A 22,069-nucleotide genomic window follows, 5' to 3' on the forward strand; every position below is an offset into this window, starting at 1 on the left:
TTGGTTTTCATCATTTATTGTTTGCCAATTTTTATAAATAAAATAACTTATTTCAACATTAAAAAAAACTATACAAGTATAAAATTACCTTTATTATTGAACGCAATACTGTTAAGTATGCTTGATTAGTAAATAATCAATGAATTAAGGTGTTTAAGGCAACTAACTACTGGTGGCATCGTTCTTTATCTCTGAAACAAAAAAAAACACTTAATCTAGCTACCATATGTTACACTACCAATCTAATAAGTCTTTTGAATCAGACCACGCATTTCAACACTACGTAAATATTTCTGAAGAGGTGTCAGAAATTTAGAGGTTTTCATCATTTATTTGCCACTTTTTATCACTGAAATTAATTATTTATCTCAACAACAATTATAAAAACTATGTAAGTATAGAATTACCTTTACTACTCAACGCAATACTGCTAAGTATGTTTAATAGTTAATCATCAATGATTTATAGTGTTTAAGTAAAATTACCTATTGTGACATCATCCTTTATTTCTAAAACAAAAAAAGAACTAAATCTAGATACATATGTTAGTTACACTAAGAATAAAATTAGCCTTTTTGAATCAGAACATGCTTTCAACAATACGATTAATATTTCTGAAGAGGTGTCAGAAATTTATTGGTTTTCATCATTTATTGTTTGCCAATTTTTATAACTGAAATAACTTATTTCAACATTTAATAAAACTATATGTATAAAATTAACTTTATTATTGAACGCAATACTGTTAAGTATGCTTGATTGGTAAATAATCAATGAATTAAGGTGTTTACGGCAACTAACCCATGGTGGCATCGTTCTTTATCTCTGAAACAAAAAGAAAAACAACTTAATCTAGCTACATATGTTACACTACCAATCTAATTAGTCTTTGAATCAGAACACGCATTTCAACACTACGTAAATGTTACGGCACTGTGCCTTCGGCCGTCGTCGATTGCGCCGCGCTTTACGCATTTGACAAAAACAGATCACTGTCAGCCATAGAACGAACGGCATATCGGAGTGAATTGTTTACATTTAAATTAATATAAACTGAGTTTAATCGAGGAGTTTTAGTTAGAATAGTCAACCCAGTCCAAACTAATAAAAAACGTATTCACACAACACATAATGGTCCTCCTTCAAGCCGGATATTACCAGTAAGTAAACAATTTACTGCAAGCAGCGGCATTTTCAACTCAAAGGCAAAATACATCACAATGGCTGGCATTGCTTAGCCTCCTACAGGGGACTTCACAGCGACAACATTTGGAATATAACTTGGAACATAATTAACACGACACTTCTGCACCACCACAGAGGCTAGCAATCGGTATTTATTACAAAAATCTCACAGCAGTGAATTCATGGTTTATTATGGTTTGAAAACAGCTCATGACTTTTGGAACAAATTAAAGTATTTCTGGGTGCTTCCAAATTCGAGGTATGTTACTATTTTATAAGGCAAATACAGGGTGAGTGTTCATTTCATTATAAAATTCCTATTTCTACCTATTGTTGGATTTATATTTGAGCAATTACATTGGTTGGATTTGAATTTATTTTTATTTCTGCTTTTTCTTATTACTGTTAATCATAATGGATGCTTTAATTAAAAGGCGAGGGATTTTGAAAGGTCAATTAACGATTTTCGAGTGTTTTATAAACAATTTAACGGAAAGTACATCATCATATTACCTACTAGAGTTTCAAAATGCAAAGATTTATGGAATTAATTTGACAATATTCAAACTGAAATTGAGGATACAGATGGCACATCACAGCAGTCGAAAGAAAGGCAGGATTAATTTTTTTTTGTGGCATAGACTTTCGTCATTCAGCCAGTCTCGAAAGGTTATAATATATTCCTTAAGAAGGTATATACACATAAGTAGAGATTATTTCTCTCAGACAAATTAGTAAAAGAGTCGGGTACTCAATTACGAACATTTGTAGATTCAATCAGAAAGGATATTAGGGCATTAAGTTCTTTAGGTCAACCAATAGAATCATAGGTCATAATTTTATTGGTAATCTTGGTAGTAAATTAGACATCACAACAAAACGGGAATGTCAAAAACATGGACCAAAGGCTAGGTTCTCAACACTTGCTAATGTTTTAGACTTTATCGAAGAAAAATGTTAATATCTGGAAGAAGGAATTGAGATTAACAAGGCAACTATTCACAAATCATGGGAAACAAAAGGACGATCGAATAGACAGCCCACGACTAGTAGGGCATTCATAGAAACAAATGGAAAGGCATGTCATATCTGCGTCAGTTATCATTCTCTATATCAATGTCAGAAATTTGAGGAGCTTTCTTTACAACTGAGAAGAGATGATGTAAGAAAAGCAAATGTGTGTTGGAATTGTCTAAGGATTGGACATAGGGTACAAAATTGCACATCGGGGGATGCAGATCTTTCGGAAAGAGGCATCACACTTTACTTCACTCGGATATTAATAATAAAGTGGAAAATACTCAGATACACAATCAGACAGGTCAAAATACACGCATCATTCAAGGTACTAGCACACACAGGTTAAACATGGAAGGTTCTGACATACCAAACAATACGGGCACACAAAACCAGAAGGCATTTACTTCACAAGCAATACACGGGCAGAATTCTTACGGACAGGCAGTTAATCGGACAAGTTCAGATCAAGGTTTTTAACTTGATGATACAACACTGGGACTAGATACAACTCTAACTGATAACCAAACTATAGGGCAAGGATTTTAACTAGATTCCTTTAAATCAACTCAAATGGTAGAAGAGGTACAAGAACAGTTTTTACTTTCAACAGCCATTATTGACATGGTTGATAACATTGTAAATGTAGGGCATTGCTAGACTCGGGATCTCAATCTAATTTCATTACACGCAGCCTAGCAGAGAAGCTGCAACTAACAGGTCAAAAAATAAATATACCAGTTGTTGGGATAGGTCAAGGTATTACAAATATTAAAAGATCAGTGAAGGCTACAATACATTCAAGATTTGAAGGTGGGTATAAATGCAACACGAGTTTTTTTTATTTTTGACAAGATTTCGGATTGCATTCCATATTCTAGAATTTCAATAAATCAGTTTAATTTTCCTCACAATATAAACTTAGCCGATGAAGGTTTCAATACACCGGGACAAGTTGACGTTCTATTAGGCGCGGGTATTTTTTGGAATTTACTATGTGTAGGGCAAGTGGTACTTGGCAAGAATCAGCCACTTATGCAAAAAAACTAAACTCGGCTGGATCATATCCGGTAGAATATTTCCAGACAAAAAACAATACAATAAGCAAGATTTTCTAGTTAATTGCCATTTCACTTCTGAGGTTACTTTGGAAAATAAAATTGAAAAATTTTGGGATATAGAGGAGATTCCACAGAAGAGGTTTTTATCCAAGGAAGATAAGTTCAGTGAAGAAACTTTTCAAAACACAACTTTTAGGAATAAGAATAGATCATTTAAAGTCACCTTACCTGAAAGGTAGACAGTCATGCCATTAGGTAAATCATTCAGCATAACACATAGAAGATTTCATAGATTGGAACGAAAATTAGCAAGAGATAGTGAATTACGGAGACAATATGAAGTCTTTATGGAAGAATATAATTGGGAGCATTGATAACATGCATACTATAAATAGTCAGACAAGGTATATTACCTACCTCATCATGCGGTGGTAAAACAAGGTTCAGCAACAACAAAATGCAGGGTGGTTTTTGATGGTAGTGCAACTACAGACGCGGGCATTTCTCTTAACGAATCACTAATGGTGGGTCCAAAGTTGCAAGACAATTTGCTCAACATATTACTTCGATTCAGAAGGCATAATTTAGTAATAGGGACTAATGTAGCCAAAATGTATAGATGTATTTGGGTTAACGAGGAGCAGAGATATTTACAACGGATACTTTGGAGGTCAAACGTAGAAGAAGAGGTTAATGTTTATAAACTTAACACACTTACATATGGAACGGCACCTGCTGCTTACTTAGCAATCAGATGTTTACAGCAGCTGGCACATGATAACAAAGACAGTTTCCCTAAGGCAGCGCAAGTTATACTTTCAGACTTCTATGTTGATGCCTTGCTAACGGGAGTAGATATTGTAGAGGAGGCAAGAATATTAAAGGAACATATTAGCAATATTATATTCTAGAAGGCGCAGAATTTTGCTTGCGGAAATGGATCTCTAACCGGGGAGAGGTTTTGGAAATGGATGATTCAGTTAAAAGAGGAATTGAGCACTATTTGTTAGAAGGCAATAACAATAAGACATTGGGAATTTACTGGGATGCACAGGAAGACAAACTTCACTATTCAATAAACACTACAATACATGCTGCTAAAATAACTAAGCGGTCAGTGTTATCTATGATAGCGTAAGTTTTTGATCCTCTAGGTCTTATGGGACCTCCCCGTGCTCAAGTAGAATACCTTCACGGCTTCTTCTGCTTGTCGTAAAAGGCGACTAAATGGAGCAGCTGTCCGCTGTCCACTACCCAAATTCCTAACCTGTCCCTGTGTCATAACAAAAGTTTTTGATCCTCTAGGTCTTGTGGGACCTCCCCGTGTGAAGGCGGGGGCCGCTCAAGTAGAATACCTTCACGGCTTCTCCTGCTTGTCGTAAAAGGCGACTAAATGGAGCAGCTGTCCGCTGTCCACTACTCAAATTACTAACCTGTCCCTGTGTCAACAAAAACTCCCAATCATACTACACCCACCCCTACCCATCATACACATCCTGATACCCAAACCTATACCTGAGGAGAAAACCTCCAGTAATACAAAAACCAGTGGAAAAAACCACCGAGAACAAATGGATATGCAGCATTCTAATATATCGCCACCCTAACCTCAAGGTGTAACACCATCGTGCCGAAGGGGTGCATGGCCCAAGGGGAAAAGTGGGTCTCAAGCGATGCCCTAAGGAGAAGGCGAACCGAAGGGGATTATAGCCTTGGCGGAGTATGGGCACACTGCCCCGCTGGACCGAAGAATCGACCCAACTCGTGAGAAGAAAAATATTTAATAAAAAAGAAGGTAAGCATAGGGGTAGGAGAGTCTATGGAGGATATAGGCGAAGAGAGGCTGGCGACATTAGCGGAAGAGGAAGAAAAGAACAGTTGGGCGGAGAAAAATGTTGAGCCTAAGGAGAAGAACGAAGGGGAAAACTAGGACATAGGTGAAACAGTGGAGAAGAATGGCAGTGAAAACGAAACGGGGGATAGTAATGACGAGAGTGAATGGACGACCAACCAAACATTAGAGAGTTAATGTATAGTGCTACAGAGGATATTGAAAAAAGGGGAGGTATAAGAAGATGCGTAACAACAATAGGGACGCAAACAAAAATAACTGTAGCAACAACTACGAGGTGCGTAGGGACACAGGTAGAAGTAAATTGGGAAGAGGACCCAGAATTACAAAGAAAAAGGATTGAGGAACTATAAAGAAAATGGATACGGCACCAGAAAGCACCGAGGAAATAGTGAAGTACTAGATCAAGAATGGCCGGAGGAGGTTTATGATAAAGTAACCATCTGTGAAAAAGGAATTTTGGAGGCAGCGGACGATGTGGCAATCTTGGTAACAGAGGATGCTGCTGATGCAAGGGTGAAGGGGAATTTTAGTACAAGGTACCCAGACCTCCCCGGATTATACGTGGAAGAAGATGAAAATGGAGGAATTGGGACTATGTCTCAAATAACATGTATAGTGGAGAAAAATGGGAAAGAGAAGACATCAAAAAAATTTGTCCACAAGCTGAAACAAAGGAGAGGAGAAGAACCAATGGCTGTTAAATTCTTGGCAGCAGCCAGGAAACTATTCGACCGTATGGAAAGAATGAATAGAGAAAAGATAGGGATAGCAGCACCAGCAGCACTAGGAGTGGAAACATCAAGAAAAGTTCTAGAGTGGGCAGCAAGAGGAAAGAAGGTAACGGCAACGATATACGGCAAAACGTTTAAGGAAAGGCAAATAGTAGCCACAGAAAAGAAAGGGATGGCAATTATCACAAAACCGGAGAACAAGCCCTATGCTGAACTTGTAAAAGAGTTAAGGGAAGAGCTAGGAGAAAGAGAGGATGTCGTCATAAACAAGGTTAGACAAACCAGACAAGAAGGTGTGGTCCTGGAATTAGATGGACGCAGGAAAATGGCGGAACAAGTCAGGAATTTAGTAGCATCAAGACAAGGATGCGCAACAAGAGTAGTGGCAAAAGGTGGAAGAGTAAAGAAGGGTTTGATGCTGGCGGACATGGATGGCCTAACCACAGAAAAAGACATCGTCGAATCGGTAGAGAAATTTGCTGGTAGGGAGGAAGCATGTGAAGTAGTTGGAAAAATAAGGACAAACAGGGGAGAAAGTAGAATCTGATATGTGGAGGCGGATGAGGACATAGCCAGAAGACTTTTAGTGGCAGAAAGAATGAAGATCGGGATGGTACATGTCACAGTAAAAGAGATGGTGAAAGTGACACGATGCTATAGATGCCAAGCACATGGCCACATAGCAAGAGACTGTGAGGGAGAAGCAAAAGAGCGTGCTGGAAGTGTGGGATGGAGGGCCATGTGCAATCCCAGTGTAAAAGTAACACTGTAAAATGCTTCAATTGTGACGAGGAAGGTCATATATCTACATCCACTTGGTGTCCCAAATTCAGGGGAATTATCAGAAGAGCAAGAGGTGAAGGTGGAAGAAGGGTAGTAAGTTACTGACTGAGCGACAAAATGTGGAATAAGCGTGTGTTAAGAGTGCTACAAACAAATGTTGGGACGGTTAGGCTAGCTCACGACCTCGCTGTGGTCTCCGCAATCGAAAAAAAAAATTGACATCCTGATAGCAGCGGAGCCAAACCCCACGTTAGTGCGCAGTAGGGAATGGTTCGTGGATACGTCGGGCGTAGTAGGAGTGCGGATACTTAATAGAAAACTGAGAGTATATGGTATTGATACGCATGAGGAATTTGTAACGATACGTGTGGAGGGAGTAAATGTGGTATGCTGCTACATTTCACCGAATTGTACAGTGGAGAATTATGAAAGTAGACTGGATGAGATTATGAATGAGGTAAGATTATTGGGAAGAGAGTGTGTAGTGCTGAGGGACTTCAACGCCAAAGCGGCGGAGTTTCTCCCAGAACGGACGCTCGCGGACAAATGCTTATGGAATGGATAGGAACTCTGGACTTAGTTGTCTTATCGATGTTACCTGTGCCACACAGAATGCGGCGAGAAAAATTCGAGGCTGGACCGTGCTGCCGGATGACACTGCTACAGAACACAGCTACATTGGCTTTTCGATCGTCGGAGTAGGGACTACCAACGTGGAGTCATCAGCGAACCAAACAGGAAGCAGAGGTGGAGATAGAACGGACTGGCTAGCGTTTGATGAGTATTCTAGATGGTTGATAGAGGGGAGAAGATGCCAACCGCCATCGGCAGAAGGACTTGAATCAATAATAAGAGAGACTATGAGAAATTGCATAAACAGGGTAGATGAAAAAAGAAAAATGCCTTACTGGTGGTGCGAAGAGATCGCCAATAAGAGGAAGGAATGCATTGCCATCAGAAGACAGGCTACGAGGGCGAGAGGTAGAGGAGAAGTAACCGAGGCTAGCAGAATGGATATGGTATACAATGCGCGAAAGAAGGAACTGAACAGGATGATCCGAGTCGAGAAGAAGAGGCACTGGAGAGAACTGTGTGACAAGTTGAATGAGGACGTTTGGGGCCAGGGTTACAAAATCGTAATGAACCAGTTCAAGCTGTACCCTCTGTATGAGATGCCACTGGACAGGAAGCTTGAGGTTACCCGAGAGCTATTTCCACCTGGCCATTGGCATGGAGTGCAGTGGGACGCCGAAGCTGAGCGAGCTGTACCTTTTACCGTAGACGAACTCAACGAAGCGTTGAGTGCCCTAAAGACACGAAAGGCTCCGGGACTCGAGGGAATACCACCAGAAGCGGTGAAACGCATTGGCAGTATGGAGCCGACGTGGCTTTTGGACCACATGAATGTACTGCTTGAAACTCAGCGATTTCCGGCAAATTGGAAGATCTCGAGGCTCGTGCTACTCCCAAAGGGGGAAGACAAGTATCGACCTGTTTGCCTTCTGTCGTGCATAGGTAAATTATACGAGAGGCTCCTAAGAGGACGAATAGACACAGTGATTGAAGAGTCAGGCGGGCTGTCACCCAGGCAGTACGGTTTCAGAAAGAACAGGAGCACGGTGGATGCGCTGATGGAAGTCTTCCGGGAGTTACGCGGGGTGGGGGTTAACAAGAGGTGGGCAATCCTACTGTTGTTTGACGTCCGGAATGCGGTCAACACATTAAAATGGAAAGAGGTAATGAATGCTCTACGAGAGAGAAGGTGTCCGAGGTACTTGATGAATTTGGTCTCCGACTATTTGTCAGAGAGGAAAATTGTGGTAGAAAAAGGAGTAGTGGTTGACGTGACGGCTGGAGTGCCGCAGGGGTCGGTCCTAGGACCCACGCTATGGAACTTGGCATATGACGGGGTTGTGTGCCAACAATACGGAGAGGGTGTAACCCCTTTCGCATTTGCGGACGACCTCGCTATGCTGGTAGTGGCGCGGGACAGGGAGGATCTTATCTTTGGTGCACAGCGTACAAGCAACCAAGTCGAGAAATGGATGAAAATGCATGAGTTAGAACTGGCTGCGGGTAAGACCGAGGCTATAATTCTCAAGGGACCAAGGAAAAGGGACGGGATAACATTTGAATGTGCAGGAAAGAGAGTGGTTCCAAAGAAGTGTGTGAGGTATTTATAGGTGACTCTGAGTCAAAACGGAAAGTGGGGGGAGCACGTAAAAGCGGCGACTCAAAGAGCTGCGGTGAGATCCGCCGCATTGGGAGGGATCATGCCCAACATCGGAGGGCCCAAAACTGAGAGGAGGAGGGAACTTCATTCTGTTGTGCAATCGATCATCCTCTACGCTGCGCCTGTCTGGAGTTCTGCAGTTTTAACAAAGGCGTACAGAAAGCAGCTCACCCGAGCAGATAGGAAGAGTCTATTGAGAGTGGCGTGTGCATACAGAACAGTCTCTGCCGAGGCGTTAGGAGTTATCACCGGGTGTATTCCAATGTACATGCTAGTGAAGGAAAGAGGAAGAATATACGAGAGAAGAAATGAAGACATAGCAACAGAACGTTTAAAAAAAAAGAAGAAAGGGAAAGGTCCATAATGGTGTGGCAAGAGGAATGGAATGAGATGAGAAGGGTGGCGCAGTGGACGAAGTCGTTGATTCCTAATCTGAGAAGATGGATGGATTGCGGGCATCGGCGTTTAGATTATTTCCTGACGCAGATGCTCACAGGACATGGTTGCTTTAGGGCATACCTTTACAGATTTGGAAAGGCAGAAGATGACAAATGCCTGTATTGTGAAATATCGGACACTGTCTCGCACCCTCTATTGGTATGCGATAGATGGATAGGTGAGAGGAGTCTGCTTGAGAGAGAGCTAGGAAGTAGGGTGCAATCAGTCACTGAACTGGTGGAGGAGATGCTTAGGTCGTCAGATCGGTGGAGAGCAGTTCAGAGATATGTGAGGAGAACATTGGAAAGAAAGGAACAAGAAGAAAGGCGACCCGAAGGTAGGCAGGGTGCCCAGGTCCAAGAAAGAAGATAAGGCAGAATGAGAAGGGGAGAGATTGAACATGAACAGGGAGGAATAGAGGGAGACAATAATTCCGTCGTACTGGGAAAGTGATAGAATGTGTGAGAATTGTGCGTGAATGAAAGATCGGGTGAATGCCGTGCCGATGTTGCGTCCCAATCAGGGCGATCCGGCCGGTAATTCACAGCTGAGGAGGGTGTTTTTTTAGCAGGTAGGTCTCTGGCATTGACGGCGATGGTGTCAGAACAACCCTAGCGCGCGGCCTCGGATATCATCGTGGCCACGCTGGAGGAGTCCTGCATAACCGAGGCTGGAAGGCGGTTCTGCCCACCTTCTAGGACCGAGGTATGTTTCGGACATTTGGACCACCCCCCCTCATAAAAGAAGAAAAAAAAAAGGTCTTATAGGACCAGTTGTACTAAAGTCTAAACTCATTATGCAATCTTTATGGAAACTCAAAATACATTGGGATGAGTCACTACTACTAGATTTACATACAGCATGGGTAAACTATAGAAGAAATTTTGGTATCATTCGAAACATTCACATCAATAGGCAAGTAATGTGTTCAAATCCACAGCGTATAGAACTACATTGCTTTACGGACGCTTCAGAGGCTGCATATGGGGCAGCAGTTTATCTTCGTTCAACGGCTAAGTCAGGTAATCATCATGTAGGCTTATTGTGCGCAAAGTCAAGAGTGGCGCCTCTTAAGGTACTTTCATTGGTGCTTTGTTAGGCACCAGATTAGTAGGTGAAGTTATATCAGAATTGGGTATTGAATTTGATAGGATATACATGTGGACTGATTCAACTATATTCTTCAATTATAAAACTTTTGTATCAAATCGTATATCAGAAATACAAGAGGCCTCTAAAACCTGGACATGGCGGCACGTTGAAACTAAAAGCAATTCAGCGGATATTATCTCAAGAGGCGTAAATGCGGATCAACTCATTTCTTATGAGCCTTGGTGGATCGGACCATCGTGGCTAAAAATGGAAGAGGAAACTTGGCCCAAAGCGGTCAAACTTGACGATGTTGGCTTACCACAAAGAAAGGCCAAGCATCAAATATTTGTGGCTAACAAAGATGTGGACATCTTTGACAAGTATTCTAACTTGAGGCATTGAAATTGGGTCAAGATTTGCCAAAGCGTAGTGAACTTTTAAGTTTAGCACCTTTTATTGATGACAAGAGATTATTGAGACTTTCAGGTAGGCTGAAACATTCAGACTTAATCATGAATGTGTTGCTTGTGTCAGTCCATTTTAAAAAGAGGTAAAAGAAATAAATTAGACTAACTCACAATCAATTTAATTTTACTACCAAAGACGACCGGTTGCATTTTCTAAAATTTGCAAAGCATCATCAGGTCAGTGGTACAAAGTAAATTAAATGCTGAAATTATAAAAAGCCCATATTAGGCTGCTGTCTTATAAGGATATAGATCAAAAAAGTTTTAGTAATTATGCCAATATTACATGTCTGTGTTTATTAGTATGCATAAAATTGCTTTAGCAGACAAAGTAACAACCCACAAATTGGTAAGAGAAAAAATCTGTTGAATTGTAATAAATTAGAAATAAACAAAATACTACTTACATTCCGGTACAAGAGTTTTTATATAGTGATTGGTGATACATAGTTCAAACTATCCCGTATTACTGATATGAGTGATCTTCGGTCAATGTTGTAACTGTCTGACAACTTAGGAGGAAGTTTCTTGAGGGGAAGGATGTTACCAGATGATATAGGAGTAGGTATATGTTATTGTTTGTTGAAAGAAAAGTGATGTTTTATATTATTTAAATTATTAAAGTTATTTATATTTATTAAAGATATATTTTGAAATGTGTGTTAAATTATTGAAAATTTTTGACAGTTATATGACAATGAATGAAAGTACTTGTACTATTTTGTGGGTGTGCAATTTCTTTGACTTGTAATTATCAACTTTTGAATAAAAGCTCTGCTAGGCAGAGAATTGTGATGTTAAATGTTAAAATAATAAACCTAAAACACAATTAGGACAAACAGAACACAATTAACAGGACAAAACAAACATAAAACTTAAAAAATGGGGCTTATAGGCACTACATTACTTGCTAGGAGAGGAATTGGGTTTTTTTGTTGTCTACTAGTATTTTAAGAGGTAAATTTGACAAGCTAATGTAGGTTAAAGTGTGACAGTTCTTCTTCTATTTCTAAAGTTATCCAGCTTTTGAAGCTAACAGACCTTAGTAGTTAAACAATTAAATGAAATTGAAAATGTAAGCTAATGTGTATAATATTGGCATACTTTTAACAATCACTTGCTGAATTAAATTTAAATTTAAAATTTAAGTGTGACAGTCAAATTAATTGAAATAATTTTTATATAACAAAATTTGAAAATTTTTTAAGAACCAGAATTACAAAATAAATTTAAGATGAGCATTTGGTAACAAATAATAATTCAAATGTGTAATAAATATACAAAATTTTTTGAAAAAGATTTTGAAAACACTTATTGTTGGTGTGGACAAGCCCTCTGCAATAGTATGTTTAAACTTCTTCATGTTAGTTTTATATGTGTAAACCAGAGAAATGGATAAAATTGTTTATAGCAACACATTCCAGAAACTAATTCGAGTTATTAATTAATTAATAATGAGGTTGGTAACTCTGGTATATGACAATTGAACGCAGGATATAGGCATGATGTATGAATGCCGGTAACTAATGTGCTATTTAAACGGTGTAACAGTAAATTTTAGTCTTATTTTAAGTTTATAATGTACCAAAGCAAGATGTAACGTCCACGTCGGCATTGGTAAGTCTGTACAATAAATTTCTGCAACACTTTAACAAAATCAAATTTAGTCACTTATAGTTATAAGTTTAGTATCTCTATTCGACAACGTGAATTGTATGTGATTTAAGATTAAAATAAGTTGATTTAATTAGTAATACTAGTCTGAACGATTCTCCAGTGTTGTCTTAGAATTTTAAAACCATGTGTTGAATTAAATCAAATTCTAATATAATAAGTATATATCATAAATATTAAAAGTCAGGTGGACTAAATTAGAAAATTTGTGGTAAATAAGTTGAGGTACCATACCAGTAAAATACTGATATTTAATTTAGTTTAAGGAAAAGGAATTTTATCAAGAAGAATATTGTGGAGGTGTGGGTGTCCGAATTTGAAATCTTTCATTGACGATTGGAATCATTAATAAGATGAATTATATGTATTGATTTGTGTTATCAATATATGTGAAGCTGTGAAATATAATATGGATTTTACATAATGTTGAAGTTACTTTTACATACCACATGGTGATAATGGATGATATATGACATCTATGAAAACAACCCCCCCCCTAGATTCTAGAAAACAACACCTAAAAAATCTAGAGTTACTTGGAGCAGAATGTGAAAGTATCTTACAATCAATCCCAACTGACAACACAGAGGAAATCAGGGATAAATTAAAGGATTTACTTAGAAAGGATATAGAAAATTTGAACCATATTCATAACCATAGAACTAATTACAGATATAACAACTTTAAACATGTTATAAAATCTATAAATCAAAAAATCTTACAATTATCTTAGAGTTATCTTAGAATCCTCTGATTATATCAAAAAAGTAACAAAATTCATTAATGACAATAAATTCTTAACCAAATCAGTTAATATTAAATCCTTTGCTAATAAAGTTAAAACCTTAATTAATGATAGCAATGAAATACTGGATACTACCACAAAAAAGAAACTTTTACCAAATACTTAAAACCATAATTACCAGATTATATGGACTTCTGAAAATGCATAAAACAGATATTTTTGAAGATATTCCAATCAGACCAGTTGTATCCTTTTCAGATTCTCCAACCTTTGCTTTAGCAACATACTTAAACCAATACCTTAAAACATTATATAATAATAAATTGAACTATATAGTAAATAATAATCTAAGTCTAGCTAACAAAATAACTGCATTGGAGATTTCCACAGGTGATATACTGATATCCTTAGATATCACTAATTTATTCACAAATATACCAACACAGGAAGTTATTAGTATAATAACTATGGACTTATGGAATAACAACTATTCCCCAAACCAAATCATTGAGTATATAGAGCTTTTGAATATTTGCCTGAGCCAAAATTTCTTTAATTTCAATAATAGGACATTTGTTCAACCAGATGGACTTGCAATGGGTTCCCCCCTATCCCCAATTCTAGCAGACATATTTTTGAATGATCTTGAATCTAATAAAATAATGGAAAACAATCCCTTCACTAATTACATCAAATTCTATTCAAGATATGTAGATGATACATTTATAGTATGGAGTGGTACTCTTGATAATCTACATTCCTTTTTAGATTACCTTAATCAATTACACCACACCATAAAATTTACTTTAGGGATTCAAGATTACTCAAATAGCTTAACCCTACAATGCATCATGTAGCATATCTGCTACATATAAAATATTGAAGAGTTCCATTTTCATTAAATGATTTATGATACACCTAAATGCATAGTGTAACATACTATATACACACTTTAAATCGGGTTTCGCTTTGCTGGCAATAGATGGCGCAGCAAGTACAGAATTTTAATTCTAAATGTTGTTTTGGTGGTTGATGTGTGTATCTGACATAGTAAATTTGTGTTTTTTTGAATATTTGGAGCGGTTTTGGCAGGCAGACTCGATAAATTTGGAAAATTAGGTAAGTATTTAAACTATTTGTTATATCAGTGCGTATCCAGAGTTCATAAAAATAAATTACCGGGTGTTCTAATAAAATGTAGCAAATATGCTACATGCATTTTATGCTTTTTTTTAATCTCAGGGCGATGGACAAAAAAAAAGGATTTTCGAAAACCTTTGACAAACCAGGAGTTGGAAAAGTTGGCAGAACGTTTTCTTGAAAGTGACGATGATCTGGAAGAATTGGACGAAGATAATTTAAGTGAAAACGTTGATAATTGCTTAGAATGGGCTGCTGAAAAGTTTCAAGATCCTGTGGATTACGCCAATTTGGACATTGAAAATACAATTATTTTTGAGCATGAACTAGATGATGTAGAACTAACCAATTCGAACGTTGAAAATAATAATGAGGCAGATTTTGTCAACGAAATAATACCTGAGAATGAAGACGAGAACAGCTCAGAAGAAAATATATTTACACTGGATAAAGATGCATTCAAATCTATTTGCTGGAAGCAAGCATCTTTTGAACAAAATGTTCAGGGTACAACATTTAGAGGTGATGAAAATCTCCCAACAAATATAATGGACTTATCAACACCCTTCAGTTCTTCAGGTAAAACCTAATAAGTAAATTATTCCTTTTGCAGTTTAGTATGTAATTTGTTGATTTTTTTCCAGATACTTTTTTACCGATGAGCTATTTGAGAAAATCACTAAAGAGTCGAACCTCTACAGCAATCAAAAAAATATTTCAAAACCGGCGAATATAACGACTGGAGAAATAAAGAAGTACATTGGTATCTGCATTTATATGTCAGTAATAAATATGTCAAATATCAGAAGATACTGGTCCGAGGAATATGGATTTGAAAAAATAAAAAACACGATGAGTATCAATCGATTTGAAAAAATTCGTGAAATGCTACACTTCAATGATAACACAAAAATGCTTCCTAAAGATCATGCGGATCATGATCGTCTGCATAAATTGCGGCCAGTTATTGACTCTTTAAATCCATTTGAAACTCCATTTGAAAAGTGTCTATCTGTAGATGAGCAAATGTGTGCAACAAAGGCCCGACACTACATGAAACAGTACATGCCACTAAAGCCTCACAAATGGGGCTATAAATTATTTGTTTTATCTGGTGTTACGGGATATGCGTACCAATTTGAAATATACTCGGGCCAAGAAAATTCTGATAAGTACCGTTTTCCAAATGAGCCTGATCTTGGGGCTTCAGCAAACGTTATTATACACTTGTGCCGGTCAATTCTCAAAAACTGCAATTACATTGTCTATTTTGATAATTATTATACAGGAATTCCTCTGATGTCATATTTATTCTCAAATGGCATTCTTTCGTTAGGAACAGTGAGAAGGAATCGTTTGCCCAACTGCAAATTTTCTAGTGATACTGTTTAAAAAAAAAAAACGCGAGGTTCTTTCGAAGAATATGTAGCTTCTTTTCAAAATGCTCCGTTTGTCTCAGTTTTATGGCTGGATAATAAAGCAGTCACATTACTTTCTACATACATGGGTTCTTCTCCAGTTCAAGAAGTGAAAAGGTTTGATAAAAAAGAGAAAACACGAGTGGAAGTACCATGTCCAAACTGAGTGTTAGAATATAACAAACATATGGGCGGAGTGGATCTTTTAGATAGTATTTTAGGGCGTTACAAAATCTCAATGAGAACCAGAAAATGGTACTGCAGAATTTTTTATCATTTAGTTGACATTACTATCATCAACGCATGGCTACTCTATCGGAGGGTAGAGAGGTAAATAGGAAACAGAGCTACAATGTCAATGGAAAAATTTCGTGCTGAAATCGCCAATTGTCTGTGCAACGTTGGGCAGAATGGTTCAAAAAAGAGGGGAAGGCCATCTTCTTCTTTTGACCAAAATTTAGAACAGAAAAAGAAAAAATCATCTTCAACCGCAATTCCTCCAAAAGATGTAAGAACTGAGAACTTCGGTCACATTCCAAACTGGAGTAATACCAGGCAATGATGTAAAATACCCGGCTGCAAAGGATTTTCTTTTATTTTTTGTGAAAAATGCAAAGTTCACCTATGTTTGAATAAAAATAAAAATTGTTTTGGTAACTTCCGTCAATAAACTGTTAATGAAAATGGAACTCTTCAATATTTTATATGTAGCAGATATGCTACATGATGCATTGTAGGGTTAAGATCATTTTTCCTTTTTTTGTATCATAAGTGCATGTTGTAGCATATGTGATACATTTAAAAAAAATATATATATAATAAAAAAGCAAAAGATTTTTTTAAATATTTTTTACCCATTCACAGCACTAATACCTAACCAAAAATATTTTTTTGGAATAAATTCAAAAAATCATGCATTGTAGGGTTAAATTTTCTAGATTTAACTTTAACATTAAACAATAATACAATTGTTCTTGATATTTATAGAAAGCCAACCCATACTGGCACAGTTATACCAGCTGATTCACATCATCCTATTCAACATAAAATGGCAGCTTTCTATAGTTATATAAATCGGTTAATATCTTTACTGTTGACATTGATATCTTTTAATAAAGAATTAAAAACAATTCAACAAATAGCTACAAACCATGGTTATTCCATTAATTTAATCAATAAAATTTTACAAAAAAAACAAATAGAATGTTAGAACACCATGTATATTCACAACATTCTAGTGAAATTGTTGAACAAAAACCTTACCGTTCTCTAACATACATAGGTGAGGTTTCTTACAAAATTGCACAAGTTTTTAAAGACTACATAAACATCTCTTTTAAGACTTCCTCAAATTTAGGTTGGCATTCTTGAATAACAAGGACAAACGTGACTCATTTTAGTATAGTGGGGTGTATAAGTTGAGTTGCCATACCTGTAATGCGATGCGTGTTACATCTTACATCGGTAGAACCTTTAACATTAGATTGAGAAAACATCTTAGATATATAGAACGTCCAACATCAGGTCAATCCCATTTCTCACAACATATTCGAAGTACAAACCACATCTTTGATCCACAAACAGAAATTCTTCATACTTGCAATAAAGCCCTTATTATTAAATAATCTGGAACATTTAGAAATTTTAAAATCTTTAAAAAACACCACATCACATACATTAAATGCTCAATTAGAACTGGAATACACACCAGTCTACTCAATATTAACATAACTACTTGAATATATAAAATAACATTACCTGATTCTATTCCATTTCTTTTACTCTCAGTTGAAATATATTTTGATTTTATTTGATTGATTCCCTATTTTCTTGTTTTCATAGATGTCATTATATCATCCATTATCACCATGTGGTATGTAGAAGTAACTTCAACATTATGTAAAATCCATATTATATTCCACAACTTCACATATATTGATAACACAAATCAATACATCTAATTCATCTTATTAATGGGCGCGTTCAGCAGGCGGAGCTGCTCCACAACTGTTGAGTAAATGTCTGCAAAATGAAACCGCTACCGCTCCGCTACTTCCGGAGCGGCCTGTCAAATTTGGTAGCGTAAAAATGTATCGCTACCTCCATCCAACATGTTGAGAGAAATGTCATTCATGACATTTCTGTACTAAAATTGAGGGTTAGGTGTTTGTTTGTTTTGCTTTTACGTTTTTACTTCCAGCCATATATTACTTTATTATATGGACATATCCATTGAATTTATTTAACTTGTTTAGAGGTATTTCTTGATTGGATTTCTAATTCCTTTCCAGCTGTTTCCTAATAACAAAAAGGTGATTTATTATTTATCTTTACAATTTAATGACTGTTTGGTTCCATTCCTTCATGTTTTGTTCATACTTTCTTTTCACTTCATATATTAGCAATTAAAAATGTTTACGTCGAAATTGATCATTACTTATAGTTAATGTTATCTAAAAAGAAAACTCTGAAAACTTTTGTTTTCTACATCTCTATAACTTTTATTATAATTTCTTCCCACTACAGCTATTTCAGCATTTTGTCTTTCTCAATTGACAAACAAATGTCTGCTTTACACTTTATAGTCTCTGAACAAATAAAGGAGGGGAAAGCTGTATGTCTCAAATTGGTCATTCAGAATTATATCTGTATATTTTAATACATCTCACTGCCATGAGAAGCATAATGTGATACACGGGTAATACGATTTTACAGCCGCGAGAATCAAATATCGAATACACACTCATTTGTAATACTCACACATCACAAATTATGAAAGCTCTGAGAAGCAATTGTGGTCTCTCATATCAAAGTATCATTAATGCAGTTTAAACGTAGACAGCTGTAAGCAACAGAAACTATATTTGGCCTCTGAAATATGTGAACCAATGTTTGATTCTCACAGCCTGAAAAGTGGGTTACTGATAAAAACTACTTAAGTCAACTATTATATATTTATTTTTTAACGAAAACTATTATTTAAATACATTGTTATTTTAATAAGAAATTAACAAAAACTTTATATATTAAAAAAATATTGTTTTCATTACACTATTTAGTTTCTCTTGTTTTTTTTTAACTCATTTTCACAGTATAAAGAATTGCACAGAGTACACAGTGAAATCAACAAACACCTACGGGCTAACAGTTGGAAATAAATAATATTCATTTAGAGCAAAATTGTATTTTTCTGTAAAATGGCCTATATTGTGGAAATGGATATATAATTGTAATAAACGATATTACATTGATAAACACGGTCGTATGAATCATATGGACTTGTTTTTGTGTGAATCGGCATGTGATGCACACTGCTGTAATATACGATATCAGTCAACAAGGCTGCGTGAATCATATAGTGATTCTCACCTCTAACTAACACAAATTAAGGTTTTTTTTAAAGAAATGTGTAGATATATACTTAGATTTTAATTTTGTGTGTATATAGAGTTAAAAAGATATACAGCCAGAAGGGTCCTTTTTTTTCACTATGGTGCAGTGTGAGGGTTCATAAATTTCTTAATATAAGGATTTGAAATTGTTCACTAAATGAATTATTATGATATAAAAGGTGAAGTGTGCATGTAGACTCTGTTTTTTGTTGTTGAAAGCTCTTTTGTGTTCTGGTATACATTTGTTTAAGGTTCTACCAGTTTAACAGATGTAATATTGTATGTTGGGTTTTTGATTAAGTTTGTTATACCCCACTGTATAAATGTTTTTTTATGTTGGCTCTGGTGCTTATTATATTTGCTTAAGTAATTGTTTGTTCTGAAAGCTGGTGTTATTCCTCTCTGTTTCTGGTTTTTTAGTTCTGTTGTTATCATGCCTATAGATGTAATTATTGTTTCAATTCGTTGATGGTTTTATTACTTACATATCAAAGTCTTTCTTTCAGGTACTATATAGCTTTCCTTATTTAGATGATAATTGTGTGTAATGTTTAATCTAATTGTCAACTATCTAATATGTTGTTTCCAAGTAAGTGAAAATTTACTATATATTTACTGACGATTCAAAATGCTTTAAAATAAACAAATGCCAGGCCGAAGTCTGCAAAAGGATATTGATCGCCTCTAAGTGGAGCACACAAAATGGTATTTGGATGCGTCAAAATGTCATAGTTTTCATTTGCACCTTCCTCATCCCCCAATAATATTCGAATATAGTAAACACAATTTAACCATATATTCTACTTTTGAAACCAAGGATCTAGGTGTGAACCTTGACTCTAACTATAAATCACACATTTCCACAACAATACAGAAATCTATGAAGCTACTTGGATTTGTGAAGAGAACCATCAAAGATTTTTCTTACATCTCTGCTATTTGATCTCCTTCTCCATGGTTAGATCCCTTTTCATTTACTGGTCTACAGTTTTGTCCCCCTATTACATTGCATCTAAACTGAAACTTAAGACTGTCCAATTTTCTGTCATGCCATTGTATGGATGCATGTATACTGTGAATATGTTGCATTAGAATGTATACTGAACTTCTCTTGAGGTATATAGAAATCAAAGAGACTTAATAGTTCTATTTAAAATTATCAACAGCCTGTGCACCTGCTTCAAACTTCTCTCCAAAATATTTGTTTATTATTCTCCAATATTGCAACTAGGTATGTGCAGACTTTTTATATTTTTTTCATAGATTCAATTACTCTTATAACAGCTTTACTCCCAGAACTCTTCTATTAGCTAACTCTTCAAAGAAGCTCCAAATTTTTAATCTATCAGTTTTCCCCTTCAAAAGTGATAATTCTGATCCAACTTTGTAATACTTTCTACTTCAGCTTTTGTATTGTGTTTAGTGTTACATTATCTGCATGCATTAGATAACTTAATACCATTATTATACCTTGTGACTTTTTCTGAATTGATTTGTTATCTTATTATGTGACTGTATATGTTATTTTTTTTTGTAATCATACTATTCATATATTCTTCTTCCAAATCAGTTTATTGTATTAACTACATTTATAGCACTGTAAATAAAACTTGTAAAATGTTGTAAATAAAATGATATATTTTTAGTAGCTTTTGTTTTATTAAAATTAATTATTTTACAGAGGAAAGTGTGTTTATAAGCCAAATAAGAAAAGTTTGTAAATATAACATAAATATTAATGAACCAAAATATATACAAGTATCATCATTCTATTTGCCTTTTCGCCACATTAATAGATGTTCCACTTTTTATCTAAAGGAATTGTAGGGTATTGAATTGAAATGGGTATAACTCCTAAATTTCCTAGTTGCTGAGTAATTACCTAAAATATTTATATGTAGTTTTCAAAGAACTAATAATCTTTACTAAAACCTACTTCATCACATTCCCTACTCATGCGAAAATGCTTTACAAAAAGATCTCCCATATATTATTGGTGAATGGTTTCCTCATAAAAATTTTGATTAGGAGGCACTTGAGCTCTCTCAACATTATTTAGCTCTAATTCTTCATTTTGTGTCAACTGATCCACAACATTTCCAATTAGCTGGATATTATTTTCCTCGTCCGCAAGTTCTTCCACTAATACTCTAATTATGTCATTCCTTTCTATATTCCTATTATATGAATGTGACGTAAAGTTAAATAATATTTAAAAGTCAAGCTAAATTGGTAATCTACTGACAAAGGTAAACAAAGAACAAAAATATTTAATTTTTAAAATGACAAATTATTTGACATTGACAGATAAGGTAGCGGTAGCGGAATCCAGCAGGTTTTGACTTATGACATTTGGTCCAGCGCTAACCGATGGATTCGGAAGTAGCGGAGCGGTAGCTGCTCCGTCTGCTGAACGCGCCCAATGATTCCAATCGTCAATGAAAGATTTCAAATTCGGACACCCTCACCTCCACAATATTCTTCTTGATAAAATTCCTTTTCCTTAAACCAAAGAATATAGACGCTTATAGAAGAATTTTTCACTGTTATTTTTGAGCATAGCAAAAGATGTGACATAGATAAAGAAAAGTGGGACGAGTGGAATTGGTGTAAATGGTCTTTGGAGTGGAACGCACGTGTTGCACGTGGTACCACTAAGGAGCGGTTTGCTTCTAAAATATGAAAGAGTGGGGCAATAAATGCAACTTTAGATATTTTTATATGTAGATGCCGCGTGGTCGTAGAATAGGATTAAATTTTTGCGTTTTATAAAATTGTTTAAAGAAAATAATATTATTTTAACTTTTAATAAATTAATCTTTTTAGAAAAATTATTAT

At 35.9% G+C, this 22,069-nt stretch overlaps 1 protein-coding gene across 25 annotated transcripts in view; it reads right to left on the minus strand.

The window, feature by feature from the left end:
- The window catches only part of LOC140439729 (uncharacterized), a 150,914-nt gene that overhangs the window by 58,904 nt on the left and 69,941 nt on the right, over positions 1 to 22,069 (minus strand). For 7 of the 25 annotated variants that reach the window (XR_011950693.1, XR_011950700.1, XR_011950696.1 and 4 more), the window contains exons 1-6: positions 17,598 to 21,498; positions 17,272 to 17,465; positions 13,460 to 13,580; positions 802 to 825; positions 408 to 509; positions 89 to 191 (exon numbers count right to left, since the gene is read on the minus strand). The exons of 1 other annotated variant lie outside the window; for it this stretch is intronic. The gene's annotated coding sequence lies outside the window, so the exon portion shown is untranslated. 17 more of the 25 variants (XR_011950697.1, XR_011950703.1, XR_011950704.1 and 14 more) reach the window with 11 other exon arrangements.

Source organism: Diabrotica undecimpunctata, chromosome 4, assembly GCF_040954645.1.
Source record: "Diabrotica undecimpunctata isolate CICGRU chromosome 4, icDiaUnde3, whole genome shotgun sequence".
Taxonomy (NCBI): domain Eukaryota; kingdom Metazoa; phylum Arthropoda; class Insecta; order Coleoptera; family Chrysomelidae; genus Diabrotica; species Diabrotica undecimpunctata.